Genomic DNA, 17,683 nt, shown 5'->3' with positions numbered 1-17,683 from the left:
ACCAAAAAAAAAAAAAAAAAAAAAAAAGTATCTACGAGGAATTTTGTTGAGTTCCAGTTAATAGCAGTGGTTTTGGTTTTGGTTTTGGTTTTTTACTATGATGATACCAGTGGCCTGAGTCAGCCATGATAGGATACGCACCACAGGAACATTCGAGCAAGGAAACTGTCACACTCTTTCCCATGAGTAGATAATTGAAAGACCTGATCCATGGGTGGCTTTGAACTACCTGAGGACTCAAAATGGGAGGCTCACTCTGGCTAACAATAACAAAGACAGTGACAGACACCCTGTCCCTCCAAAGTTCTACGGTCCATATGCGAGCTAAGACCAAGTGCTTAATGTGTACAAGCTGTGTCTTCAACACGACTGTAAGTATCTTGGGACAAGGACTGGGGCTCCTGACAGAGCTCGCCGTATCCACCTCAACATTCCGCACACAAGAGATGCTGAGCAAATTTTTGTGAAATAAATCAAAACAGCAGTACAATTAAGACCTACTGTCCTTGCAATGAAAAAGCCTATCCCAAGGCAGAGCAGGCGAGTTCCAAAGTGTATCTTCCTTGTTCTGGATGGAAGAATGCACTGTGAGGCCAAAAAGACCCAAGGAAACATCCACGGTTGTTTGCTCGGGGTGGGGGGGGGGGGCGGGAGCAGGCGGGGTGGACAGGGGAAGGCCAGGGAGAGAGAAAGAGCGCAGGGCACATGTGTTCTGCAGAAACCTCTAAACAATCAAAGCCACAAATGCCTCTTCTTATAAACACACGGTGTGAGGCAGATGTTTACCCGGCACAATCCAGAGAGAAAAATCCAGGAAAAGCCAGAGAGATTCACGCTCCGCAAACAAGGGATTTCCTGGGGGAAGGAGTGGCAGGTAATGGGTTCTGCAAATTTCTCCTCCTGATAACTGCATCACAGACCGAGTCCGAAGAGACTTTTTCTTCCTATTGAAACCTTATTTAAATACTGCCGCCTACTGCAAGCAGAACCGTCTGAATTGTATTGGCTGGCCTTGGCTATTCTCTCAGACCTTTATGAAGCAAGTGGAGGAAGAAAACAGGCAGCCGAGTGGCTGTGGGAGCGGGGGACGCATCTCACAGGGAATTGCCTTCCCCAAATGCTTCGGGAACCTGCCTTTCCTGCTTCTGACTGGTGGGCTTCAACCAAGTTAAGCCTGTGGGGAAAACAAGAGCCATGCCTCTTTAAAAACAGCAAAAACCTTGAGCATCCGCACAGCGTGGAAGGCCTTCTAGAGCCTTCCTCCTTGAATTATTTCCAAAACAACCATCTCAACAGCATGATGGTCTTTGCAAGGAAGTTGCTATGTGGGGCCCTTCTTCATTCTCACTGTCTCTCCTTCGATTCTTTTCAGGCTGAGCAAAGGGCTCAGGGCTGGGCCACAGTTTCCTGTGTGACTCAGATACATTAGTTGCCCATTCTAGAAAGGTTTCCCTTGGTTTCCCCATCTCTCAAGAGATAGAGTTCAATGGCATGATTCCTGACCCGCTGGCCACCTCCGAAGAGCTGAGTGTGCTCTTTCTCCACGAGAGGGCATGCCTCTTCATTCTTCCTCACTGTTTGTTTCGGTTTGGTTTTTGTTTTTTTCAGGAGGCAGGTCAGAATTTACCGTAGGGCCTTAAAACCAAGCCCATGTTCCTCACCCAACAGAGTTGGCCACTCCCGAGCCACGTATGACTGCATGAAACCAGCAACCTCTAGTCCGTGCCTCAAGGCAGCTGGCCAGAGCTGGAGCCTTCTTTAAATTTTTTTTTAATGTTGGGGCGCCTGGGTGGCTCAGTCGGTTGAGCATCCGACTTTGGCTCGGGTCCTGATCTCAAGGTTCGTGGGTTCGAGCCCCGCATCGGGCTCTGTGCTGACAGCTTGGAGCCTGGAGCCTGCTTCGGATTCTGTGTCTCCCTCTCTCTCTGCCCCTCCCTTGCTCATGCTCTCTCTCTCTCTCTCTCTCAAAAATAAATAAACATTAAAAAAAATTTTTTTTTAATTTACCTTCACCAACTTTCTCCGACAGAGAGTTGGTCGGGCATGGCAACAGCCTCCAGGAGAGGTAGGGACACCACCTTTCTGTGGAGCCTGGCTCGCTCTCCTTCCTCTCTCCATGGGGGCCTTTTCACTCTCATTTCAGACCTGGAAGAGTCAGAGGACCTCGCTGTTCGAGTGGTAAAGGCCTGGAGGAAATAGCAGTGGTCTTGATATTTCTGGTGTTTTCCATGTGGTCTGCGGCCAAGTGTGGTGTGTGGTTAGGGTGGGAGGACTGGGGACAGTGAGAGACAGCTCCTGGGGCCAGCACAGTGTTTGGGCTCTGGTATCACCCGCCAGCCGGGGGAAAGCCATCCCTGGGCAGGGCTGGGTCATCGGGGAGGGTGAGGGGGGCGGGGGGGGGGACCCGCCCCAGGACACAGCCCCATTTATTCACTGTCTGGGCTTGGTCTCAGCCAGTCCTTTGCTCAAGCTTGGTAAATCCTCCGGTCCTGTAGTCATTTTTATTAGCAATTGCCTTTTTTTTTTTTTCCTTTGAAAATGTGGTTCAACGAAAATGAAATTTCAGATGTGTGTGTCTCAGCATTGATTTTTCTATTTGTAATAACACACCCTGGCATATCTCCTTTGATATCAAGAGGATAAAATGTCCCTAACACCGTGCTCTCCATTCTGGGGTAATGGATAAAGCCTGTTTATGAGATGTCATTTATTCCACAATAGACAGTAAATAAAAGCCATTTCAAGCTTGGGTTAAATCAAAGCTTGTTCAGGATTTCAGCAGATTTGCAAATCACCTCGGGGACCTTCATCCGCTGCACTTGCTGTTTTCTTCCTTGCTATTGACTCTCGCTGCTCCCTGCCAAGCCTCCTCCTCTCCCCAGCCGCCCCAGCCCCGGACTGGTTTGGAAAGACAACGGGGCTGGCTAAGGACCTAGCCTGACATGAAAAGTTCCTTCCCTCCGCTTGGGGAATAAAAGCTTCGAAAGGCAGCAAGAAATTGAGATTACACCAACAAAAGCTAGAACGGCAAAGGGAAGAGGAAAAAAAAAAAAGTTCGCAGGAAAATAAGATGCAAACCTGAAATGGGGAAAGGATATGAAAGGCAGCGGCGGCTCCTTGTCACGTGCAGATCTTATGAAGGCTGTGTGCTGGGGGGAGGGGCGGTAAAGAAGGAGGGGCCACCTCAGGCATCCCTGCCCTAACCCAGGCCTTTGCCTGCACCCCACCCTCTTGGACTTCAACCCCAGCCCAGCCCCTACGTACCCCTGTCTTTGGCAGCCTTTGAGATCCAGCTGAGATCCCGACGCCTCCAGGAAGCCTTCCGGCCTGTTCCTCCGCCTAACCTCTCACATCATATTATTCTAGGTTTCCAATGAATGTCATCTTACTTACACCCACTTGTTTAGGAATGTGAATACTGTATTGGGGCGCGACTGCACTGTATATTCCTTTGAGATTTATGATAGGTTTTTAAAGCTGGGAGAGTCTGTCCTGGGCATCTTGTCCACTGCAGAAATCTCTCTATGGCATCTCCAAGGACAGTCAGCCCCGGGGCAGAGACCTCACAGCCTCAGCCTTCTGAAAGAGACTCTGGGGACATTTTCTTCTGTGAAGCCAAAGTCTTTATCCTATAGCCCACCCCTTCCTTTGATGCTATCCCTGCTTTCAGAAGGATAGTCTACTTCCCAAACAGCATTTCCACAGGGGAACAGGGTCGTGTCTATCATGTTCTAAACAGAAGCCTCAGTTGGTTTAAGTTTACGGCTGACCGTAAGATTCCTTACCCCACCATTTGTTGGCTAGTTTAGATTTAACAACCATGCCAACATGATGTGTTCAAATATTTCTGTGTTAAGATATTTGGTTCCTCATCCCCATTAGATACTTTACTGAGCAACAAAGAGCTTTGTCGAAAATACCGTTCTGGGTCTGTGAAAGGTTGTATTGCTGTATAATCTTTGGTGCCCCTCCCTGACTTCTTTGGGACGATTCTGTATCCCTGCCCCATGGACCATTTGACCTGCTCTAGCCAATGAAACGTGAATTAGAAGTAGCAAGGTACAGATGGGCAGCCGACCTTCCACAGACATTTAACGCGAGTGAACAAGGGGCCTTTGTCATGAGAAAGACACTCAGATCACCGTAATTAGACTGAACTGGTAAAGCAAGTTCCTCTAGGAAATTTCAAGAAGTTCTAAGCATGTTCTGTGCCCACAGGAGGCTGATAGTCTAATTGAGGAGATAATTACCGTCTCTGTCCTGTGCTAAGTTAAGTGGTAAAAATAGCAAAAGCTCCAGGGGCTCCAAGGAGAGGGGGGAAGGAGTATGAGTATATGAGTTAGGGGGCTTCCAAGAGCTATAGGGAAGAATGGGGTTTTATTCCCATCTGGTCAGGGGCCTGAGAATGAACTCACACTGGACAAGTCTCAGAAACGTCACCCACCTGTTGAAGGACAGGACTTCGGTGAACTTAGTCCTCACATGGAAGAATCTGGAACCTGGGGCCTGGCTCTCCTGGGGGTGATAAATGAGAGCGTGTTCCGTCCACCTGGCGTCACGCTCAGCCCTAGTTGACTTCTGCACGAGGGACTGCTAACAGTGACCTTGATGACCTCAAGGGGGAATATTTGAGCATCCATGTGCTCTTTCTAGTATCAAATCAACCTGTGGGAGTAATTGTCACGGCTAGGTATAAAATCAGCATGCTTGGGGGGGCTGGCCCCCTGGAGGCAGCCAGAAAGGTCCTCAGGGACTCACACCCCTGCTGTCGTTTCCTGCCCTTCACCTCCCTAGACTAGCACCGTTGACCTGGCTTCGTCAGCCTCATTCAACCCTCTCAACACCTTCACAGGGTGGACCCTGTTGCCATCCCCAGTTTACACATATAGGCATTGAGTCTTAGAAAGGTTAACTATCTCACTCAAGGTCATGCCATCACCAAGGGGCCATGCCAGGGCTGGAACGGTGTCCTGTGTGAACCCAGTGCTTTGCCCTTCACCAGCGGCTGCTGCGTGGAGCACAGAAGCCTTTGTATGATTGTTCTCCAACCCCCACCCCCACCCCCGGTCCCATGCAGAGAGCCAGGGAGGGGGTCTGCCTGGGGAGCCAGCACAGGGTCTTGGGGCTTGGCCATGAGGCTGACTCTCAAAGAAGCTGCAATGACGCAGTAGTTACGGATGTCTACAGGAATTATAAAGGAGAAAACGAGCAAGGGAGAGGCGGCTCCTAGATGCCCCGGTCCCTTGAATACTAGCTCTGTGCCACTGATTTCTCACAAGCGAGGCCTCTGTGTGCACTGTTAGAGCGTGTCAGTGGTTTCATCAGAACCCAGGTTTTGATTTGTAACCCTCCCTGCAAAAATGTGCTCCTGGCTGAAAGCTGGCTTCGAGGTCTGGCGATAACGGAGCCGTTTCCACGAGAAACTTCTACAAGGCACGGTCCAGGAGGGAGGACCCTCTCTTGAGTCGGCCTTCCAGGCTGACAAAAAAAAAAAAAAAAAAGAAGTTGGGTAGCAGACTTGGTCAGAATCTTAGAGACTCAGCTTATCTTTCAGAAGGCGTGCTCCAAGGGTCAGTTTCTTCATCAGAGACACACACAGAGTTTTGACGAAATTACGCGAAAACCGTTCCCAGCCATGGCGCTTTGGAGCGGTTCCATCTCTGCCAACTGCATCATGAATAAGAATTAATAATAACGATGGAGATAATGCTCGTGATGCTAATATTCCCTTGTGCAATGATGCTTCAGTCTCCTCACGGGGCTTCCACATACGTGGTCCCCCTGGATCGGCAGGCAGCCGTCGGATGGTCAGGAAGGAATTCTTATCCCCATTGTGTGAATGGCAAAACTGAGACCCCAAAGCCCGAATGTCCTGCGGAGAGGGGCCAAACCGAGTTCAGCGGCCCCCTCGCACACCAGCATGCAATCCGAACCAGGACTCAAAGAAGTCAAGTCAGCCCGCGCGCCCGCCATTCACTTTGATTTTTTTCCTCTGTTGTTTTAGAAGAATACGCATCATTGGAAACGGGTCCCATTTTCAGCCACATGAGGCTTGAGAAAAATAAATGTGAAAATAAAAACGCTATTTAATACAGGCCTCATTATTACTATTATTATTGCAAAGAGCCTATTTGGAACTGCCTAAGACCCTAAAAACTGATTAATATTTTTAGAGCATCAGAACGTAGTTTTTTTTTTCAAATATACATTCCTCTCTCCCAAATGGTTGAATAATCATAATCATAATCATTATCGTCCCCATCATCATCCCTTCATTAATTTCTTGCTTTGTACATAATTTCCCAGGAATTAGTGCCTTTGGTGTTCGAATGTCCCCATTTAACAGATGGAGAGACGGAGGGGCCAGAAGAGCATCTGGCAGAGTGAAAGGTCTGAGACTCACACTCATCTGCTCGAGTGCTCAACCCTGCCCCACTCTGCCCCCCACGGCAGGTGCTTTGCAGGGTTGAGGCTTTGAAGCCCCATGTTGCAGGGGCTCGGAAAGGAGAAAATGATTCGCTGTCAGGGATAAAGTGAATGCAGCAAAACCAGTCGCTGTCAGGACAGACGTTTCAGTGACGGTCCCTCCCGTCTCGCCCCGGCACACTGTGCATGGGGGCCCCGGTCCCTCCTGCAGGAGCCCCGTCCCATAAAGGCCTGGCCCCAGGGGCTGGGAGCCGAGCCGGGCGGAGCTCCATCCCTCCCACCGAGCAAGCCTTGGGCTGTCACTGTGCTGTTATTTATGAGTCCCCCTTTGCCCAATGAGTGGCCTCCAAGGGGCCCAGCCTGGGTCTGCTGTCTGGCCACACTTGTCACACGTCATTAGATGTTTGGTTGCCGCTGACCTCTCTGCCATCTGGCTGAGTGGCCTCGGGGTGAGGGGAGGCCGCCAGCAGCTCCTTACACAGTCCCCGAGTCTTTGTGGTGCTCACAAAATGGAAGGGCTGTGCTAAGCCACTGAGGCGGAGGCAGAGAATTGGAAAACAATCTCCCTGAGAGCGGGGGCCTCACTTGAGCTTTCCCAAATTGTCACCATCGCCATTTGCGGTCAAGTAATTCTTTGTGGTGGAGGCCGTCCTGTGCATGTAGGCTGTTCAGCAGCAACTCTGGCCTCTGCCTTCTAGATGCCTCCTTCTTACGTCGTGACCGCCAAAAATGACTCCAGACGCGACCGAATTGTCTGCCAGGGGGAGAGGCAAAATCACCCCATCTGGGAGGTACGCTGGGCAGCGGGTAATGGAAGCTATCAGCATGGCAGACCGGCAAGTCCCCGGATGACAGCCATTTATGGAGGAGCAGAGATAGACGGCCGGGGTTCTATGAACGACGCTTTGCTCAATCCCCAAGACCATCCGTCGCGTCGTTGGAATTCTTGGCCCCACTTTGTGGATGAGGAGACTGAAGTTCAGAGAAGGGACACGATTTCCTTGAGGCCACTCAGCTGGGAAGTGACAGAGCGGGGTTTGAGATCAGTTTGATGTCTGGTCCGGGGTCTCACTGGGGCTTCGTGGCCTGTCTGCTGTGCATGGGATCCGGAAACCCAGCATGTCGGCCTCTGAAGATTCTAGAATTGTACATCTGGCCTGGGGCGAACGGTGTTTATAGAATGCACTCCCACTGTTTCCACTGTCCCACGCAGACCCTCTTATCCCTGTAGCCCACATTCCCCAGGTCCCCCCCCCACCCAGCCCCTGGAGAGACCCTCCCCCACCTCACAACAGCATCTGATCCAGGACCCAGGGTGCTGGGAAGGGTTCAGTATCACCCCCTCCTAGGGATAGTGGTGCAAGAATCCCTAGGGAGGGGGACCCAGAGCACCTGCCGCTCTGAATGTCACAATTCAGTCACTTCACCAGGTTGGCAGAGAACCCCCGGGCAGGATACCCCAGAGCCCCTTAAATCACAGTGGATAAGCTAGGGGCGTCAGTCACCGTGAAAAGTGAAATATTCACATTAAAAACAAAATAGAGGGGCGCTTGGGTGGCTCAGTTGGTTGAGCGTCCGACTTCGGCTCAGGTCACGATCTCGCGGTCCACGGGTTCGAGCCCCGCGTCGGGCTCTGGGCTGATGGCTCAGAGCCTGGAGCCTGCTTCTGATTCTGTGTTTCCCTCTCTCTCTGCCCCTCCCCTGTTCATGCTGTGTCTCTCTCTGTCTGAAAAATAAATAAACATTTAAAAAAAAATTAAAAAAAAAAAAACAAAATAGAAATTGGGTGAGGTAGTTGCTATCACCATTTCAACAGTGGTAGGTGGAGTCTTTAGTTACGAGTCACATTAAGCTCTCTAAGTAAGTGGCGAAATGTCTGAACACCTTTTGCATTTGTTAGGTGACACAAACCTGTCCCCAGAGTGCCCGTCCCAAGTGTTGGATAGGTTTTGGAGTAAGCGTTAGGTTCTATATAAGCCAGTAAAACTGTCTACGACCTTGAACCCTTCTTGACCCTTCCCTGAATTGCATATCCTGCTTGCTCTCTAGAGGGCAGGAAGTCCCCTGTCGGTCCTGCTCCAGGTATAACTTGTGGTGAAGAACCCGGTTCTCGGACTTGCCCAGACTCTCGACCTTCTTGCCTTTGGCATAGACAGCTAATCTGAGTTTCAGGATGCACCAGTGACTCTTGCTTCTCTGATTTTGATGAACCAATCACCCCGTTTGTCAAATAACTAATCTGTAGGCATTTCTAATTTCTACTGACCCTCCCTACGGGACATACAGACTTCATCTAATGACCCCCCCGTAGTGCAGAGCCACACAGGCCATAACGGTCATATGATGTACAGGTAGGGCCAAAAAGGGACAAACATCTGCATCAGACGGATGCCAAAAAATGCTGGAAGCGGCAGCCCTTGCAGCTTTCCCCAAGCCAGAAGTCTCCAGAAAAGCTTTTACAGAAAAATTCAGGTTTGAGGCAAAAATTATTCACAACTAGGTTCAGAAGTAAGACAGAATGCGCTTGCCAAACAAAGCCACGTAGAAAGGACCAGCGAGTTATCCTGGGGATTGTTGGGGCTGGGGAATGGGGGGCACCTGCCAGGGTGGGGGATGGGCGGAGGTGTGCTCACATAGGGAGAGGGGAGAGAAGGTGCACGGGGCAAGTGTCTTCAGGTCCTCACGGGGAGCTTAGAAGGATAAGGGAGGTTTCAGGGGTAGTATTTGGCCTTTAGAATTGAGCCCTGAACAGCAGGTGAAGCAGGGTGAACTTGATCTGTTTTCCAGGCGGGACAGGCAAAAGGCAAAGTTTCTGAACGCCAGAAAGTTCTCCCTGCCCCTCCTTGTCCCGCGCTTGCCACGGGCTTGCCACAAGACCTCAAGATGCTACAACCACCAGAGGGGCTTCCCGGGTCATCACGTAAACACGCGATGTAATTAAGCAGAGTTTGGGGATTAGCAAATTGTGATACTTTAAAAACATGGAGGCTAATGGCACCATCTTCTTGTGCTGTGTTTTACACGACTCAGCAGGCCTCCATGGACTCACTTATCTGGCCCGCAGCATTGTGAAATGGGATGAGAAGGACGAGTGTGTGTGGATGCAGAAGAAAGTGGGGGTGGGGGCGAACTGAGGTCCGGAGAGGTGATGCCACCTGTCCAAAACCAGAAGGAGAGGCACCTGTGGGTCTCTTGGACCTTGTCATCTGTTACCAGGATGCTGGGTTTAGGAGGATGGTCCCGGGGCCTTGCTGGGACACGATCCAGGAAGTTTCAGGCCCTAGCAACTGTGCACCTGCAGCCTGCAGCCCAGCTCCCCGCCAAACAGGAACCTGTGGGCGCCCACAGAACCGGGATCCGGGGTGGGTCCAAGTGCGGGAACAAGAGGTGGTCACTCAGGGCTGGAGCCCCATCCACAGGAGCAGGCCACATAAACGGGAGCCAGGGCTGCCAATTTCCATTTTCATTGGAGTGGTTGGTGCTTAGTAATCCAGAAGCTTTATTTAAGGGCTGACCTCCGACCGGGCCTGTCACTCCAGTGGCAGGCGCCTGATAGCCACTGGAAATCAATAGCCGGCATGAAGGTCACTTCCTAGAAAAACTGGGGCTATCAACGTGTCAGTTCCAATGAAAGATTATAACCGAGCAGCAGAGAAGTTTATCTGTAGCTGAGAGCCCATCCGAGCCAGGCTCATTGTGGGCTCTACGTGTGCACCTTTGAGTATCTACGTGTGAGTATGCACGCACGCATAAACGTGTGCGTTGGTGAAACAGAGCATGTGTGCGCGTGACAGAACGTGTGCCTATGTGCTTTGGGGTATCTACATCAGCGGGCGTGTGGGTGCGTATGAGCGTGCGTTTGTGTGTGTGTGCATAGGCGTGCAGGGGTGTTTAAGTGCATGCAACAATGTGTTGTCAGGCAGTTGTCCGGACGCACTCTTGTGTATATGTGCGTTTTCATATATGTGTGTACGTGTGTAAGCGGCATCTGGATATATTAAGCATGCGTGTGCATGTGTATACGTGCATCATGCATGGACATGTGTGTGAACACCCGCACTTTTGGCATATGGGAGTAAAAGTGCATTTGACCGTATGCCCATGTCTTACCGTGACTGTAAGGCCTGAAATAACCTGGCCCCTGTCTACCCCCCGGTCTCACGTCAAGTCCCTGCCCTTCTCTCCCCACTCCACGCTGGATTCTTCCTGGCCTCCTTTCCCTCCCTCGCGGGTGCCGACTACCTTCCTCCTCAGGGTGCTAGCACATGCCCTTCCCTGAGGAGTGGCCTCCTACCACTCTTCCCATACCTGGGGCTCTCGATTTAAATGCCAGCCCCTTGGAGATACACCCCTGGCTAGCCTACGTGTGTTTTCTCCATGGCAGTTTTAATAACATTTGAGAATTTCAGTTCCTTGTTTAATCATTGGCCGTCTGCCTTTTTCCAGCCTCCCTTCCAGCTCCGAGGGGCTGAGCCCGTGCTGAGGTCTCCGGGGTGTCCGGCAAATAGCCGACACACCCTTGGCCTGTGTTCAGAGAAGGAGAATCCCATCGGTGGAGGAATCCCACAACGAGTCCTGTGACAACCGTCTGGCCTCAGTTTTCCCGGCTGTCGCATGGCAAAACCTGTTCCATCAACCCTTCAGAGTCAGATGAAACACGTATGGTAAAAACCTCGTGAGAAGCACAAGCTGCCAGAAATATGCATCATAGTTTGTTTGATTAAGAGATGAGAAAGTGATCTACAGGTAGGGCGAGCAAAGATAAGCCAAGACTCCAAACCATGATTCCATAGCGCTTCTCTCCAAGTCATTAATCTGTTTTAGACACACTCCCTAATCCAGAGGCCTCCTCGGGCCTTCATGAGCTAGGATCGCCCTTTCCTGCCTGGATACCTGTTTTCTGGAAAGTGTCCCAGTCTCTTTCATGAATGAGTCCATTTGGGGAGGGTGAAGGGGATATATAAATGTTTTCCCTTAAAGAAAAAAAAAAAGCCATATAGAGAAAGAGTCAACGCTACCCAAAGCATTGGATGGTTTGTGCCACACGGTTGCCATGGGAACCTAGAGACGGTACCAGGGCGGCTGGAGCTCCGCAATTATTCCGCAGCCCTTGACTCCGATTTGGGAGCTGGATTCTTGTCTCCACCCCAGCACCGCGGAGCTGGAGGGCCGTATGCAATCATCACCACCACACTCCTTGGGCCTCAGTGTCCTCGTATGTAACACTAAAGAATCAAGAACGTGCTAAGGGACCACTGCTCCCTTCCTGCTTTGCCTGCGTAAAATTCTAAGTCACAGGTTTTCCAGGCCTCAGGTTTTCGATCTGCTAAGTGGGGTTGCCTGCTGGAAGTGGTTGAAGGGAAGAGGTAGGAAATGGAGGGCCCAGGTGCGATGTCAGTTCCAATCTTCTGGAACCCACAATGGTAACACTTTATTCTTAAGACAGAGCGTCATGTGCAGTTGGAGGCCTGCGGACTGGGCGGCTGTCAGGGAGGACATCTTTCTTCCTAATTCCCAGCGAGATGAGCCAGCATCCGGCAGCTCTCCAATTGTACTCGTAGTGTCACAGAGCGTGCCCAGAGGAACAAACACACATAATTCCTTCCGTTTGCCGGACAAACACAGGTTAGGAAGTTTTGCTCCAATCTGGGCTTAGTCACTTGGGAGCTTTGACCTTATTATAGTTGTTTAAGCTTTCTAAGCCTCAGTTACCTCACTGGGAAAATAAAGATCATGATTAGACCCCAAAATATCAGGCAAGAATCACGTGGGCCTACAGCCTAGTCTCTGACCGATGACAGGTGTCTAAAAACACACGTCAGTTCCTTTGGAAAGAGGCACGTTGCCATGATGGAGATCTCAGAAGTTGTTCAAGAGCACTGCCTAGTGGGAGGCAGGTGGGAGCCAAGAGCTCAGTAGCCTCTGGTAGAGCTGCAAAGCCCTTCCTTGCAAGAGGACAAGGGCGTTGGCCTTATCCAAAGCCACATGCCCGAGGGAGGGAGCCTGGTACAGGACATGGGCAGTGGGAAGAGGCTGGTGGTCATGTGCTGTGGCCACAGACAATGGCTGCTCTGGGGGTCCCCAGGAAATAGGAGCCTCCCCTCACTGTGGCCAGGCTAGAGACATCAGGGGGGCCTGAGGGAGCCTTTAATGGGGTAGTGAGGGAGACATGTGCCAGGCCAGCTCGTGCAGAGTCTCTCAGCATCACCTGTCCCGGGGGCTGTCAGGGCCAGGCTTTGTGGGGGATGAGCTGGGCTATCCACCACCTGTTCCTGCCGTCAGGCTCAGACCATTGTGCTCTTGGAGTGAGAGGCCACCAAGGGCCCCAGGACCCTGTGCCAGGCTCCAACCTGGGGTGGGGGGTGGGAGGGGACGGCTGGCCTCCTTGGGGGGGAACCATCCCCTCGTAGGCCAAGGAAGCAGTCCTGACACCACCTCGCATCAGCCCTGAAGATGGCTTTTCTCCGTCGTGTCGTAAGAGGGTTGGCCTTTAGGGGCGCCTGGGTGGCTCAGTCGGTTACACGTTTTGACTTCGGCTCAGGTCATGATCTCGCGGTTCGGGAGTTGAAGCCCCGTGTTGGGCTCTGTGCTGACAGCTCGGAGCCTGGAGCCTGCTTCAGATTCTGTGTTTCCCGCCCCCGCCCCTCTCTCTCTCTCTGCCCCTCCCCTGCTCATGTTCTGTCTCTCTGTCTCTCTCTGTCTCTGTGTGTCAAAAATAAATAAACATTAAAAAAAAAAAAAAAGAGGGTTGGCCTTTGAAAGGGACGTTGCCGTTGCCCGGAAAGACTCCTTGGATGAACTCAAAGTTTATATTTGCTTTTTTATGCACTAGGTTTGCAAAAAAAGGGAGCCCTGTTGCTTTTCTTATAGAAATCAGGGCTGAGGATGCCTGGCAGAACAAAGAAATTTCCTGCATTATGCGAGGAACACAGGGTCCCCTGCAAAGCAGGCGGCAATAGGTGAAAGGGCGAATATTCCAATCGTGCGTAGTGGCACTGCCTCCAAGGCCTGAGACACTCTGTGTATTTTCTTCTATCGTCCTAGCATCCATGTTTGCCATTGTAGGCTGAGTTTGTTTCTGCCTTTTTCCCTCATGCATAAACATTTTCCATGCTATTATAATCTCTTTACACATTTCCTTCATCTATTCTTTTTTTTTCCCCCAACATTTTACTATGAAAAATTTAAAACTTACAACAAAGATGAAAATACTTTACGGGCAACGCCATATGTCACCACCTTCCAGACTTGGCTGTTATCACCTCTTCTCTCGATGGGTATTTATCAAGGCCCCAGCATATGGGAGTCCCTTGTTAAGCCTAGGGACTCGGCAGTAGATAAAACAGAAGCCCGGCCTTCAGTGATCAGAGCATCTGGGAGGGGGGGGGGGGCAGGCAGCCAGCCAGCCCCACATTTTCTTTGTTAAGGTGGAGCAATACATGGGGTCGTGGGGCCTGGGGGAAGGGCTGTCTCAGGCTGACAGGTGAGGACGAGGCCTGACAGGTGACGATGAGGCCTGGACACCTCTTTGCTGGCAGGTAGGTTTTCTCTCCCCTGCATTAAAATGATACTATCTAGACTACCTTGATGATACTTGGTCTGGTATGTTTTCCCAAAAGGATTGGGCCAGGTGTTGTGTTCTGTCTGCAGGGTGATTGGAGGAGGCACAAGTCCCCATGTTAGGTCTCCCGCCACCAGGAGCTCCATGCTGGAGCCAGACTGCCCTGTGCTGGGTTCTGACTTGTCCCGCCTACTACCTGGGTAACCCTGGGGGAGGGACAGGAGCTCTGGGCTTCGGTTTCCCCATCTGTAAAATGGGGATTAGACAGTTCCCCTTACAGGGTTGTCTTGAAATGAGATGAGGTGTTTAGAGCTTGGAACCAAGGCAGGCCAAAGCAGTGCCCTCTGTTTTTCTCCTGGCCATTTTCTCCTGTAGAATGAAAGCTTTGTGAGGACAGGGGTGTGTGTCCATCAATCCGTCTTCCACGGAGCTGGCTTAGATGACAAACGCCTCAACGATGGGACATACCTGCCTCCCTGGGAGGCAGCTTCCTGTGAGAGCTGGGAGAGCTGCTTCCTGTGAAATAGAAATTGAACTTTTGGGGGTACCTGGGAGGCTCAGTTAGTTAAGCAACTGGCTGTTTATTTCAGCTCAGGTCATGACCTCAAGGTTTGTGAGTTTCAGCCCAGGTTGTTTAATTTCAGCTCAGGTCATGACCTTGAGGTTGGTGAGTTTCAGCCCCCCCACATTGGGCTCTGTGCTGACAGCCGGGAGTATGCTTGGGATTCTCTCTCTGCCTCTCTCTCTCTCTCTCTCTCTCTGACGCTCCCCTGCTCGCTCTCTACCTCTCTTTCTCTCTCTCAAAATAAATAAACTTTAAAAAATTAAAAAAAAAGGAATTGAGCTTTTGATTACTGAAAGTGAGGAGCCCATGTGTCTACACAGACCACGCACAGAGCCGTCCCTAGGGGGCACGAGACACACATGTTACCAGATCATGACCATGGAGGTGGCGGGGGCAGCAACCTGAGCCCCGTGCTTACCTCAATGCTCCCCCCTCTCCCTTCCTCCATCCCAGCCGTGGCTGAAGTGACAGTAGGAAGGGTGGGGACAGGGAGGGAGGGTTTACTGAACGTTTTCCCTGAGCCAGCGCCTTACACGTATGTTTTCTGTTATGGAATTCCCTCCTAGGGGCGCCTGGCTGGCTCAGTTGGGAGAGCGTGCAACTCTTGATCTCGAGGTTGTGAGTTCGAGCCCCACGTTGCGTGTAGGCATTACTTAAAAATAAAATCTTTAAAAAAGAATAAAGAATTCTCTCTCAGATCCTATGAGGAATGTAATAACAGATGAGGAACCTGAGGCTCAGGGTTAACGTGATCTCAAGCCCTGAGCTGGTCGTGAAGTGCTCCCCTATGCAGACAGCAGAGAAGAGGAGAGAAGAAGCACTCATCCTGCCCTGTGGGGAGCTACGCCCACATCGGGACATCCAGCAGACCAAGGGAGATGCTTGGAAAACTGTTGAAGGAGAACTCCTACCAGAGGCAGAGCAGAAACCCTGCAGGCACTTACAACACCCACAGGAGAGGATGTAGCACTTGCCCGGAAACCCAAGGCGTGGGCAAACACCAGGGCAAGAGGAACGAGAGGCTGCCCCTGGTAGACCTTGGCACTGAGAATCCTGATACCCTGGAGAAGTGTGCAGGCAGACTGCAGAGACATGCCTTGGCCGAGCCAGATTATCTGGCAAAGCAAGTCCTATCGTGGTGAGCAACTTCCATATGAGGAGAGGTCTCCTCCTCCAGACAAGTGTCCCAAATGCAGCCCTCAAGGGCTTGACATACCTCTCTGGACTGAGCCTCAGATTCAGATGCACATCTTACATTGTGATGCAACACACACACACACACACACACACACACAGAGTTTCCTGAAACTCTACTTCACTATATGCGTGATGCATCCCAGCATTTTCTACTGTTTGCTTCTAGTTCTCTGCCCCTCCTGGTCGCAGCGCCCCCTAGACTGGTTTCACAGCCTGCAGTTTGACGGAGAAAACAGGTGCCGCCAGGAGAGAACTGGGCGCTCCGTGATGCGTTGCAGGTTGTGTGAGCTGCACAGGGCTCAGAGAAGAGAGACTAGAGAGGGTTTGGAGCAACCTAGGAAGGTTTCCTGCCGAGGAAGCAACGAGAGCTAGACCCAGAGGCATGGCTGGTTCTGTTCAGTTTAACAGACCTTTACAGACCTGTTACCGAGCCAGGCTGAGCACTTGGCCTTGGGGTGGGTGCAAACCCGGGGAGCATGAGTAAAGTATAGGGTGGATGGGAATGCCCATTGTGCAGAAGGCAGGCAGTAAGGCTACTTTCAACCAACAGTCACGCCACATATGTAGTAACATCATTCCGTTTGCTGGTCTAGGGACCTGCTGACTTGGCCAAGGGCACACCACTGGTACAAGGCAGAGTCAGGCCTGTAGGCTACATCTCCTGACTCCAAGCTTTATGTTCTTTAAAAAAAATTGTTTAATGTTTATTTATTTTTGAAAGAGAGAGAGTGCATGAGCATGGGAGAGGCAGAGAGAGGGAGACACAGAATGTGAAGCAGGCTCCAGGCTCTGAGCCGTCAGCACAGAGCCCGACACAGGGCTCGAACTCACAAACTGCGAGATCATAACCTGAACCAAAGTCGGACGCTCAACTGACTGAGCCACCCAGGTGCCCCTCTTTAGGCTCTTTTCAGATCTGACATCCAGACTGTCTGGATTCGAATCCTGCCTCCCCCATGTCAACTTAATTTCCTTCCTGAGGTGTCCGTTTCCTCATTTGTAAAGTAGAGATAATAATAGTACCCATCATATAAACTTGTGAGGTTTCATGAGTAACATTTGTTTTGTTTTGTTTTGTTTTAAATTTTTTTTAATGTTTATTTATTTTTGAGACAGAGAGAGACAGAGCATGAACAGGGGAGGGGCAGAGAGAGAGAGAGGGAGACACAGAATCTGAAACAGGCTCCAGGCTCTGAGCTGTCAGCACAGAGCCCGACACGGGGCTTGAACTCACGGACCGTGAGATCATGACCTGAGCCGAAGTCGGACGCTTAACCGACTGAGCCACCCAGGCGCCCCTCATGAGTAACATTTGTAAACCACTTAGAGTGGCACCCGGCACATAGACAGTGTCATTTAAATGTGAGTTATTGTTATTGGACACATATTTATCGAGGGCCGAATACAGACAGACCAGGGGTAGGGGTGGGGAAGGAGAGGTATTGAACACATAATTACACACATAATTGTACTTGTGGCATAATACTTATGGTATAAGTAACGAAGAGAAGTACAGGATGTTATGAAATAGAATAACAAGGGGTCCTAATGTAATCTCAGAGACCAGAGAAGGCTTCCTGGAGGAAGCGACATTTGAGCTGCCGTCCAAAGGACAAGTAGGAGGGAGTCAGAACCAAAAGAAGGAGATGAGCTTTCTGGGTTGAGGGACCAGCATGTTAAGGGGACTGTTACAGGAGATGAGCAGCATTCAGAGAACCGTTGACCTCCGTTCTGCTAAAGCAGTCAAAATGCGCCTTCCTGTCTCCTGTCTCCCCAGTCTATACCTGGCCAGTGCTCGTTCACAGGATTTGTTGAATCCATCATTTTTCAGACACAGGCGGAGACTCCCTGCTCACATACAGAGAATAAACCCAGGGGTGGATCCAGCTGGCGATCGGAGCGGCTGGGTCTGAAGGTGTGCCCCTGGCACAGCG

At 51.0% G+C, this 17,683-nt stretch overlaps 1 non-coding gene across 1 annotated transcript; it reads left to right on the top strand.

The window, feature by feature from the left end:
* The first annotated feature begins 1,783 nt into the window (after nucleotides 1-1,783).
* Nucleotides 1,784-1,868, top strand: TRNAQ-UUG (transfer RNA glutamine (anticodon UUG)). The gene has a single exon. It is a non-coding gene; the product is annotated as a tRNA-Gln (tRNA).
* The last annotated feature ends 15,815 nt before the right edge of the window (nucleotides 1,869-17,683 follow it).

Source organism: Neofelis nebulosa, chromosome 11 (assembly GCF_028018385.1).
Source record: "Neofelis nebulosa isolate mNeoNeb1 chromosome 11, mNeoNeb1.pri, whole genome shotgun sequence".
NCBI lineage: Eukaryota > Metazoa > Chordata > Mammalia > Carnivora > Felidae > Neofelis > Neofelis nebulosa.
This window is presented reverse-complemented; position numbering and strand designations above follow the sequence as displayed.